The 12,681-nt window shown below is 42.9% G+C and overlaps 1 protein-coding gene across 1 annotated transcript in view; it reads left to right on the forward strand.

Moving 5' to 3' along the window:
* The first annotated feature begins 5,455 nt into the window (after positions 1–5,455).
* Positions 5,456–12,681, forward strand: part of tenm1 (teneurin transmembrane protein 1) — a 168,468-nt gene continuing 161,242 nt past the window's right edge. Inside the window, exon 1 of the mRNA XM_034883010.1 lies at positions 5,456–5,918. The gene's annotated coding sequence lies outside the window, so the exon portion shown is untranslated. The remainder of the gene's footprint in view (positions 5,919–12,681) is intronic.

Consider the following 12,681-nt stretch of genomic DNA (forward strand, 5'->3'; position numbering starts at 1 on the left):
CAGTCAACACGAGGTGCTTAAACATGGAGATACTTGGACAACAATACAGTTTCCACAAGGAGAACAAGGAGACATAACAAGATCAAGCAGTCCCTTTGCTTACTGGGACTTTTTTTTCTCCCTTTCAAATTTTACCCAGTCTCCCTTATGCAAAGTCTCATTGGCATGAATTAATAATACCACTTCAAACAGATGCAAATTCATTGTACTGGCTCCTCTCCTGCTCTGACAAATGCTTAGGTATGTAGGCAGACTCCATCCATATTTGTTGCTGTGATTAATTCTCTCGAGAGCGGGATGCCTATTCCAAAACTCAACTCTTGTGGCCTTTTGTACCCTTACGTTTTTATAGACAGTATTTACATAATGCATATTGATCCCTGGGACACTGCAAAACAAACTGCGTACTATGTGTCTATGCATTAAAATACAAGATCATTATTTAAGTGAATCTTGTTTTAGAATATAAAAACAAGCTGCACACAAAATACGTGAACGGAGAGAGAGAGAGAGAGACAGAGAGACACGCACGACACTCACACAAACGTTGACAGGAAAGTCGGTTTGGAATGTCTTTCGTAAGCTGTATCTGTGTGTGGGCTGCTGTGGCATGCATAAAATATTATTTTCTCAACAACTCGAGGTTGTGGAGGAGTTAGTTCAGGAAGGGGGGGGAGAGAAGGCCTTGGGATATGCAATATTTGGGCAGCTGACAGCTGCGTGCATGTGCGTCTGTGTGGGAGTCTTGGAAATGGGGAGTGGGAGTCACCGGCGTTTGAAATGCAATGAGGTGCGTTTGAAAGGTGCTCCTGTGACAGGTAAGCAGGGGAGCAAGAGCAAGAAGTGTACGGTGATAAAAGGAGAGGAGGAGAAGTGCCCGTGCTTTAGGGTGGCATTCGGTATCTGAGGGCTTTTTGCTCAGGCTGAGGAAAGCACTCAACGCTACACACTTAAATACAAAAGCCCCTGAAACATACACCCACACTTTGATCCTTATGGGAACAATCCTCAGATTTTAGGGGTCCAAAGTAAAAAGCATTTTCTTAGCCCTGGTTTGGGGACCAAAGGGTGTGTGTACCAGTGTGTCGGTGCTTTGTTTAAGCCCAGAACAAAGACTTGATTCCATTGTTCAAGGTGATCGCAAGATGCTCTTGATGTTCTCGTCACTTTCATGCATACTGTAAGGATAAAGATATGCCTTATAAATCAATAATTCCTGTATCACGTGCTCGCTGCCTGTCTTTGGTGCAGTGATGTCCTCCCCTGTATCGTTCGGTGTCCTCTGTAGTGCAATCTTCAGCCACTCTTTACTAGCTATTGAATGTCACAGCACTGCTGGTTAAAAATATAGCTTTCTTTCAAATCCCCCTCAGTTTATACATGTGGATGTAATGTAGAGTTTATTAATGTCATGCCCTTTCAGGGTTATGACTAATTGTGAGAGAAGGGCTTGAAGGAGAATGTGTCGCCGAGGTGCGGTTATATGATTCATCTGTCAACACTTTGAAACTGGTTCACATTGCCCGCTCATCAGAGCTCTTACTGTTGGTGATTAATCAATAGATACCTCTCCATGCTCGCCTCTGTTCTTCCCTTTCCTTTTTCAGATGGGAAATTGATGACAGCCTTTGAAACTGCTGTCAAAATGTGTGTGTTTTTGGGGACAGATTATACCACCCTATTTAGACTTCCAAAACACTTATCTGCCTTCAAAAGTGCTAAAGGGCCATCTGAAAGTACAAAAAAAAGTAATAATTGAAGATGGAACTCCTGGATCCTTTCCCGTAGGTTGAAGGCTGTGCAGGTGTAATTTGGTTGTGAATGCTTGGAGGAAATGTAAAATGAAATCTGGGAGAATTTATGGTTGTGGAGCGCATGCATCGGAAAGGTCATAGCTCTGTCATTTAAAAAAAGATTTCAATAAATGGTTGTCTCTGTCTCCTGTGAGACACTCAAACTGTATGGCTGACTGGGCGGAGCCAGAGCGCTGGTGGAGAACAGAGGGAAAGAGTGATTGAACACGTCCCTAACACCCTTCTGGAGAAAGAATACCCTAGTTAACGCTTAACACCCCTGGAGATCGGGCATCTACCGCAAGGGCAGAATAATACTGTATCTCTGGTGCAGCTGGTGAGCATTGTTGACAGCATTGATCCAAGAGCCCTCATTACAGAATGAGAGAAACCCCTTCAGCAACGTCACCCTGGAGAGGGATGGAGTTAGGCTGCGGGATTGAGAAAGAGAGGGAGAAAGAAATGAAGAGCAAAGTAAAAAACAGAGGAGAAATGGGAAAAGTCAGTCTTTTCAAATAACACATGGGTGTGAGGAGGCAAGGGATACAGGAGGAGATACAGAGGATAAGAGCAAGAAACTCAGCGAAGAAGAAATTAAAGGGATACTTGTTAGTTTGTAGTTCCAGCATGCAACATTCACCTTGTGTTCTATAGTGAAAGGATTGATCACCAGCCAATCGATCACAGCCTACAAGGAACACAGAGCTCTGAGGAGAAAAACTGTGTTGGTTTAGCAGTTTGCATGTACGAGACTAAATAATTGCTCATTGAAACTGCCTCCAGCTGTGATGTGAGGAAGTGCAGCAATACCTAAAAAAACAACATTACTGCTCAGGTTAGTAGTGGCATGAATGTATGAGTTAAAGCTGGGTTATGCAGCTTTTTGGAGGTAAAAATTCCACTATCAGTATATTTTAATTCCAGTGGTCTTGAGAGATAACTACATTTATGCACCTCTTCTTGGCTCTGTGTTTGTATGATGGCCAATCACAGGTCAGTTCAGAGAGAGCGGGCGTTCCTATTGGCTGTTATCTAAAAGCAGATGGCACACACCGGTCCCTTCACTGCAAAAAAGGGGGGTGTGAGAACAGGATAAAAACACTAAATCTGAGGGAAAAGGTGCTCAGAACAAGGGAAGTAATCTGTCAATGAGCAACATCATTTCACTTGACAAGCGAAAGTAGATTATAGTGTAAAGTTGAACACTTAAAATAAGAAATTCATTTTTAAAACAAGATAAATAATCTTCTAAATCAAATTTTTTTTGTATCTTGGTGAGAACCAAATAATGATTCTATGGCGGAAAAATCCTGCAGATAAAGTTGCAACTGCCTACATTGCAAAGCAACCCAAAAGACAGGAAGACAGACTTGTCAATAAGCCTGAAGAGTCTAACAATAAGTGTAATAAAACACATGTCAACATCGGAGAAGCGTTCCAGAGATGGAGAGAGTATGTTGCTAATAGGTTAGCCTTCTGCTAACTGTAGCCAAAGGCTCACGGCTGTGGCTAATTGGCTAATTCAAGTTCCTGTTCATGTAGCTAACAAGCATGTCATCTCAAAGTTTACAAAGAAAAGAACGGTACTTCTCCTGAAATTGCCACTATATAACAACATAGGGATTACAATCACTATAGGTATGATAGAAATGAATGCTACAGGGTACTGTAGTAGGGAGAGGCTTTGGACCGCTGCAGGCAAAGGGCTTTTCTTTTGCCTTTAACCCCAGCTTTAACGCACGAATGCATCACGGATCTATGTCTTGTCTCAAGACACTATGGACAGTGAAGTAAAATATAGATCCCGGCCTTTCCGCTTTTACCAGATGTGTTACATGGCAGAGGCGTGAGTGAGTTGCTTATGATCGGGGAAGAAGACGGCCTACTCTCGGTAGACTCCATTTTAGCATTTACAACACCAACAGCAGCTTTTCTTCCCGACTCACGTCGCTTTTATGGACTAACAGCTCTAAATCCACCTCTGTGCTCCCCTTCCCTCCCCATACGCTCAGCTGTGCTTCCATGTCGTCCAAATAGTGCAGGAATAATTGGATCAGCAAACATGGTCTTATAGAGATGGGGCTCTCTTATTTGTTTTCACTGATATTTTTTTTCTTTGCCAGATGAGATACTATTTAATTAGGTTATATCATTTTAATCCATTTTGCATTATAATTTGATGACATAATGCTACTGACATTATGTCTGAAATGCACTCTAAGCAGCACTATAGAGCATCTGAAGCTCTAATGATGCTTATTATCTGATAAAATGTCAACTGGGTCTACCATGAAAGCTCCATGTATTATATCGGAGACATACCAATCCTCTCCGACACGCACTCTCGTGATACCAAATGATATCTTCGTTTATTTGCCATGTTTTCTAGAACAATCTAAGTGAGGGTTGAGTCTATCTTATAGCAAGGCCAATCCTCTTGTCTTCTCTACATCTATTATCTCTCATCCATAGACCATAATAATAAAAGAGAATCTTGCAGTAAAAACGGTGACATTTCACATCTCTGCATTTGATCCGGTTGTCAAGGAGATATGTCAGTGAGATGTGTCGGCCAGAAGAGGAACTGCTCTTTTAAAAGAGCGTTTACCCTGCCGCCGCAGGTGTAATGTGCCTGCCATTAGGACTCTGCAGGCAAACATGGAGACTCAGAAACACGCAGCTCTCCAACGCGAGGCCACGCTCAGAAACTCTGGAAGACTCCTGATCAACACCCATTACCATCTTCTGCAGCCGTTGTTCCAAGAAACTCTCTTGCTGTGGCCTGGCAGCCACATACTGACACCCCACATCCGGATGACAAACCCACTGGCACTCTCTACGTCAGGGAAACACAGTTTTATCAAACCGACTCAAACCTGCTCCCTTGGGTCATTTCTATCCGCCCTTGCGACCTCCGTTTATAGACAGCCGTGGCCAAAACTGATGGAAAGTGCCAAAACGTATTGTTGATAAAAGATGCATAGTGCTGTGTTGAGTTGGGGGTATAGCGAGACAGGCAGAAAGGCAGATAGACTGAAGCAGCTGTCAAAATGGTTGTTTGCAGCCCCGCGCGTACTGTGCTTTGGGGAAATAATAAACTGCATCATTAGAACCCCTGTCATTCACAAGTTGTTTGTACCAGCTACTGACTGGCTGGAATATCACCCGCACCGATACAGCACACATACAGAGCACAGGGCAGAATCATTAGCTGGATCATTTAGCAAAAGAAAACAGATATTATGAGATGATCAGCAGGTGTTGTCACTAACCAGTCCCCCTACAGCAATGCATTAGAGTCAAATCCCATCTTCTGTTTATATGTGCAGCATCATAAATTATTACTTTTCTTCACCTGAGTCTCTATTTGCTTGTTCCCATCAATCAGCAGCTCTTCTACAATATGGAAGATATTCATGATTTCAATGCTCAGGGCTGTTGCTCATGGAAACACAGTTTTTGGGAAATATGCAGCTGAAGGGTTACCAAAGCAGGAAGCCTTGGCAGAATCCAGCCTACCAAACTTGCTTGAGTGATGATATATTAATGAGTCAGCATTCCAACACAGGACAACAGTGCAGCCTTATGGCATCACCTGAATGAGTGGAACTGGGATCCAGACGACCTCCCGACGAGAGAGAGCCTGTTCGTGTTTGTGTCTGTGGCCGGTCTGTGCCACACCCCCTTCTCCTCGGTGCGGTGGTATGATCCAGGGAACGCTGTTATAGCGGCACCGAGCCTTACCAGCAACAGCATCACCCCTCAGCTTCCTTGGGTTCAACTGCGGCTAAACGCACCGCGCCGGGCTCCCTGTCACACAGCACAGCGGAGCTGGCTCGTGCACAGCCCCCGCGAGGAGAACCCTTCCCGTCCGCACGCGTCGGTTCGTCGTCCTCCATCGGCATTTGAGAGCGAGCATCATCAGCATCAGCACCGCCGCCTCGAAACACACGAGAGAGAGCTTTCTCATCCCCTTTTTTTTTTTTTTCTTTTTTTTTTTTAGCAGGAGCACAGCGTCTCAAGTCCCATTTCTATCAGGGGGGTGGAGGGATTGCGCAGTCTCCAGCATTTGCAGGGTTGTTCTATCGTGGAATCGGACTAAAGGAATGGCTTTACGTCGGAAAGGTAAGCGCCATGCACGTTCAGTTCTGGCCTTTTAGTGGGCTCATTGGGGAAAGGGGGGGTATCGGGGCTACAATGTTGCTTGGCTAAGCGAGGCTTGGGTGCTGAGACAACGTGAGTTCACAGGAAATGGTTATTATCAGCTGTTCAGATGTGCGGTGCTATGGCCCATGTGTGTGTGTAAAGAGAGAGACTGTGTGTGTGTGTGCATGCGAGCGCGAGCATGTGTGTGTGTGTGTGTGTGTGTGTGTGGTGCGGTTTTTATGGACACCAGTGCGTCTCCTTCGAAGTGTAGGGATGCAGACTTAGTGCATCCAAGCTGTCTGTTTGACAGCCATCCTTAAGGATGACAGTTCAGGTACGGAGCGAGTATCGGATTCGTCAGCATCGGTTGCAGCCTTGAGTTGTTTTGCTTCAGTTCTGGCTCGTCCACTCCATCTCCATCAGCACTGAGGTAGTCTACTGATGCCAACAGGGCCACCGGAGATCCAGGGGGGGCATAGATCTCTCTGACCCGTGCCTTCTGTCTTCCCACACGGGATAGCCATCACCTCCACTACAGGTCCAACAGGCACGCTAGGACACATATCAACAGGGTTGATTCTGCACATGCATGTCCATTCTCACCCCTCATACATGAACTCCTACCTTTCTGGATGATGCTGCAGCTCATGAAACTATTCCATAGCTAAATAATTGAACTGCATATTATGTATTGAATTCTGTGTTTAATATGTGAGAGGCTGAATAGTTAACAGGCAGCAAAATGCATTTTGATAAATCATAATTATTGTGAAGGCAGGGAGAATTGCACCAGGATGGATATGCTCCGATAGATTTAAATTAGACCTCCTCACTCCTCTCCTTCACGGTTGATTATAAATAATTGCTCAGAGTAAACCACTCTAGGCACATTTCCAATAAATAAATAATTATATAAGCAAATAAATAAATGCGAAAAATTCCTGAGTAATTGTCTAAATATGTTCTTCAATTAACTACAAACTCTCAGAAAGCGTTTTTCTTTGCAAGGCTTTGTTAATCTCGCTTTACTCGACCATATGCAATGGAGAAGGAGCTTTACATCTTGCATTTGAAAATGCAAATGCATTGAAATCAGAAACTACAATTTGTCAATATGTCTAATACATGGATCTAATGCACTACTCCTCCAGATCCACATGTCTTCCACATCTATAAGTATTGATGTTTGGATCATTTTACCCATCAGGTGTACCTGGGTTCTGCCACATAAGACCCAAGAAAAACTGCTTTAGTTCCAAGCCTTTAGACCTGGATGCAGTGGGTTCTGTCAGTGTTGCATTGCGTGTCACTGCTCCACCTGACGCTGTTCAACAACGATGCGGCCACCGCGCTTAATTTTTCCTTGGCCTGCTCTTTGGGATTAATACAGAGCATCTTTTTCATGGAGGTAATACAATAACAGACACACACACACACTTTCAGTCATATGCACACTGAAGATGAGGATGTAGATGTATGGGCCTGGGGAGGTTTGATGATTGTAATTCTATATTTGTTTCTCCCACTGTATAGTGTTGATGAGTTGTGTGTCATAGCTGGGGGCTGCTTATGCTATTGTTGTGTGTGTGTGTGTGTCTGTGTGCGTGTGTGTGTTGTCCACATGTGGGTTTTAGGCCCCGCAGGCCCGCTGCTTTGGAGGTGGTGATGAACAGTGTTTAAGAGCAGATTTTAAATGGCACATCCATTATGGCAACGCCTTTCACAATTAGAGAACAGGTCTTTGAATTGAAATGTCACTCCACATGCCACTGATAAGGCATTGGCATTTCTGTCAGACATCCAACTAATCATATGCCTAATCACTCGGTCAGACACTCAGGTCTTTTACATTTCAACTTGTGTCAACACACTCTGGTTTCCCCTCAGCAATAGTTAGTGGTCAGCGGTCGCCGCTACAGTGATAATCTCTTTCAGCTGTTCAGCACACTCACTTTCAAATTTTCAGGCTTGTTGTTGTTAAGCATGTGGTGCATATGGCGTTTTTTGGAAATCCAAAGCTGCTCAGCTCATTGGCATTGAGCCCTGTTATATTTTCAGTGCAACTTCCTGACAATGCAGGCCGGTAGCGATTGTTAGGATACTGGCATTTTACTGTCAGCACATCCAAATGTCCTGAGTCAAAAAACCACTAGCAAAATTAAATCTTCGCTTGTGTCCAATGATTTGAGTTTTTCTTTCTGAGATTTGAGTGATATTGCATGGCCTTTGGTTAGCACAGTGCTGTGCGAGACAGCGGGGGAGTTCTTTTTGTTATCCAGCCCTGCATTATTTATGAATTTTCATTCCAGGAATGCTGTAGCCCCTAGCACTGTATTGCTCCTTTCTCCCATGGAATCGCTCGCACACTTCCCTTTTGCCCCACAAAATTTCTTTCATAAAATTGGGGTCATGAATTAACGAGAGGACAGTGTAAAAGCGTCAGAGCTTGTTTATTATATTGAGTACAACACTTACTGTAGTGCTACAGTTAGAGTTTAAGCTTGCAGTGAGTCCCAGTGGGAGTTTGTATTCCCCCCCCCTCTCTCTGCATGTCCATCATATGGTAAGAATGTAATTGCTGGAAAAGCATAAAATGTGTCACAGTGTTCACCACCCTGCTGGTAATTTCAAAGTAAAAGAACGCTTGCCAGTCGGCTAATCAGACTGCTGGACCACTAGACTCTCCCACACACAGACACTTAGAGATGGAACCATAGAACAACTTCAAATATTTACTTTCCTGCTGCAATACTGCTCAATCCTCAAGAGCAATTGTTTAACAAATCCTGCAGTGCTAATTAGGGTTTGCTCTATTCATTCGGCTGCATAAAAACACAAAGGAAGGGGAACAAAAAAAGCAATATATCACCAAATGACCCTATAATTAGCTCAGTTGGTAGCGCAGGCGCGCGTATGCATAGAGATGTATGCCTTGATGCGGAGGTCCAGGGTTCGAGTCTGACCTGTGAAGACTGCCTGCATGTCTCCCCCCCCCCTCCCCTCTCCCCTTTTTCACCAAGCTGTCCTGTCCATTAAAGGTGGAAAAGAAAAATTAATTTAGCAGAGATGCCTGGCTGTTTGTGCATGGCTGCCAGGGTTCATCCCGGAGTCTGGGTATGGGAGATGAACCCCCCCCTCCCCCCCCTCCTATCAGGGTGAGTATATGTGAGCAGATGCGAGCAGCTGCGTGCTTGGCTTTTGTGCTTGATGCGTTGGTTTGTGTAATGTGCTCTCAACTTGGTGAAATATTGACGCAATATAATAGTATACAATGCATTTTCTGCGTGACTGTGTAACTCACACTATGTAATTATTTTAAAAATTATATTTGGATTATCTTTTCAGAAAGGCCTGACCAGAGACTGGGGTTGCAAATTAGCCTATTGGTTGGAAACACATCTACACATATTGTTATGGCCTTGACTGTAATAATCATCTATGTAATAATGAGCGCTACATTGTCCCTGACAAAGAAATTGATAATAAAAAATAAAGCTCAGATGGTAGTATAGGCCCAGAGGTCCCAGTTGCATTTACAATGAATGCACTTAGCACAGACTTGTACATGTTTACAGATAATGTGCAATGAATATGAAAAGCATCATTCCTATAAAGTAATTATTAAAATTAATAGCTCTTTTACAGACAAAGCTGCCTTTTATTTTGTTCACATGAAGTGTTTCGTAATAAATAGAATTTCTTAACAACGTAACATGTTTTAAGATAGGAATCTGTGAGACCAAGACGTCTCCTGTTTGCCGCCTCCTATTTTTATGGCACCTTTTTCACCATGATAATTAATATTTCTCCATCAGCAAGCTTTTTGTCTCCTTTGTTTTTCCTCCATACGATAAAGTATCCAAATATTGTTTATTCTAGTACTGAAACCAAAAGTGGAACCAACAGCAACAGAGGAAAGAACAGAAATAGTATCAAAACCCAAATCACCTTCAGTCATCAACACACACACACACACACACACACACACACACACACACACACACACACACACACACATAGACACACACACTCACACAAAAACACAGTTTAAGCCTGAGGCGTTCTTCTTTAAAGTATTTGGCTCTGTCTCAACTGGCATCTCCAGCCTTCTATTCTCTCTTGTCTTCTCCCATTGGGCTACGGGCAAGAGTCAGGAACTCTACACACTCAGATAAGGAGGGGGGGGGGGGGGGGGGGGGGGAATCACATCTTTAGAGCCTTGAGAGGCTAACTGGTCAAGCCCACTCTTCTCTTTAAAATATGAAATTAATTTGTCAAGAGAGGTGTGTGTGTGTGTGTGTGTGTGTGTGTCAAGCTGGGACGGGCAAGCTTATAGGTCCTTTTTGAGGATTTAATTTACGTTATTGGATCGGATCATATAAAGGGCTGCAACCACCAATTCTTTTCATTATTGTCTGTAATCTAAATATATTGATTCATTGGTTGGTCTAAAATGGCCATCATAAGTCCCCGTGGTCAAATGTCTTGTTTCGTTCGACCAACAGTCCAAAACCAAAAGATATTTTATGTTCTTAGAAGACTAAGAATTCCAGATAATATTTACATTTGAGAAGCTGGAATGTATTCAATTTTTGCTTGACAAATAATTTCCATTTTTTCATCAATGAATTAACTTTTGATTAAATGCTGCAGCTCTAATGTCATATATTGCAAAGTGAATCTTTCATTTTGTCCATCTGCTCTGTAAACATGATACACTTAAATCTGTTGGATTGTGTTACTGTATCGGTGTTCATTGAATTTTGTCCACGCCTTGTGCAGTAATATCTAGGCAGACACACACACACACACACACACACACACACACACATACACACACACACCCCTGGCACTCACATTCACAGAAAGCCGATGCACACCTACAGGGACACATTTCTCACCGTGGAATTTTTATTAATCAAGTCAGTGGACAACTTTAGAAGAAGAAAAATCAATTTTTGTTTCTTCTCCAATTTATTACCACATAAATTGTCCTTCACTTTAAAGTGCACGTCTTGGTGTCGGTGTCAAAATAATTAAGTTGAAATCCATTATATTTGTGTTGATTTTATCCTGCTTTTGTCGACACGAGAGACAGAGTGGAGTCGCTGCTCGCCAGCTTTTGTACTGACGACGTGTACAGCAGCGTTTCACCTTCAGCTGAATCAATATGGGAACATTAATAGGGGAGGATTTCATCAAAATGTGTCAAATGTTCAGAAAAACCTATTGCACATGATTGCAGTAACATCAGGACAAGTGGTAATTAGACTGAGTAGCTAACAAAGTCATTGATCCAGAAGTTGACCACACAGCTGATTGGCCCCCAATGAAACATAAGCACATTTTACACCTGCACCTCCAGACCATTATACAAAATACCTTAATATGACTAAGTTGCATCTGCAGCTTTGTTGGATGCCTATTAAGTGATTTATTAGCAACATAAAACACAGTGATGGTATACTGTACATCTCTCCTCTAAACGAGTTCATCTGTTTCCTGCTGACTGGTAAATAGCCTCATGTGTATCATCAGTAATATTCATAGCTCTACTTTCTAGATGATCATGAATTATTAACTCATAGAAAAGATGAATAGCTTGATGCGTCTCTGCTGGAAGCCATGTTTTATACAATACAATACAGCACGGTAGAGCACAATCGAGTTCAATATGTTCTTTGGCGTGTTGCAGAGGAGTTGTTTTGTTGTTAAGGTTTAATTTCGGAATGAGTCCTGATCCACCGTGAACTCTGGGATCGGTTTCAAGTGTGTGTATCATCGCCGAGATTGACTTCAAACTGTAGAGACACATGTTCTCTGCTGATTGCCAGCCAAAACGCCAAGCGAGACTGCACGAAGAAAAGTGATTGGAGCAAAGAAATACCAAATATCTACTCCAAGAAAAGCATGGCAGAAACAGGGAGGCTTTTTTTTTTCTCCAACATTTCCAGATGTAACAATCCTGAAATCCCAAATTTTACAGCATGTGCTGCATGTCATCCCGACCCGATGTGCCTGGAAGAGAAATTGGTTTAAAAAATCATATTGTGTTCTCTTTAATGTGCTCAGATGACACAATGATTTCTCTGACAAGCAACAAAAGGAAAAAATGTTGCTCAGTGCAGTTTTACCTATCCAATAAAAACTAATAATAATAAGAAGAAGAAGAAGAAGAAGAAGAAAGAAAAGGTCTGCAATGGAAAATAAGAAGCAGGATGAATGAAAAACAGAGCATGGCATATGATATTGAAGAGAAAAGTGCTTAAAGCGACTTGCTGCCATTTCCTAACAGCGAATACATTTGACATGATGTAATTTCAAGCTTTATTTATTCATTGTCTAGAAAACTGTGCGCCCTATTTTCTCAGATATGCATCTCAGACATGCAACAGGCAAAACATCCACGGCTGGAAACATCGCTTCCATTTCTAACATCCATGGTGAATGTTTGAGTATGTGGTGAACCACATGCATGGTACAACCTTGTGGTGCATTTGTCTGTTTCTATACATTGAGCAGGCATGTGGGAGGATGAATTCAGCAGCTCTGTCTCATCAGCTAGCACCACTTCAGGGTCTAGGTGGAGCGTCTCTTTTCATAAGAAGCATTTTCCTGTGCAAGGCTGCTGAATGCCATCCATGTCCTCAGCCTTGGAGAGGCTAGCAGAATCTGAGAGGAGGTGAGGCTTGAGAACAGATCTGAGGAGCTGCCGCAGCGAGCACTCAGGGCTTTTGGAGAA

Source organism: Etheostoma cragini, chromosome 10, assembly GCF_013103735.1.
Source record: "Etheostoma cragini isolate CJK2018 chromosome 10, CSU_Ecrag_1.0, whole genome shotgun sequence".
Taxonomy (NCBI): Eukaryota; Metazoa; Chordata; class Actinopteri; order Perciformes; family Percidae; genus Etheostoma; species Etheostoma cragini.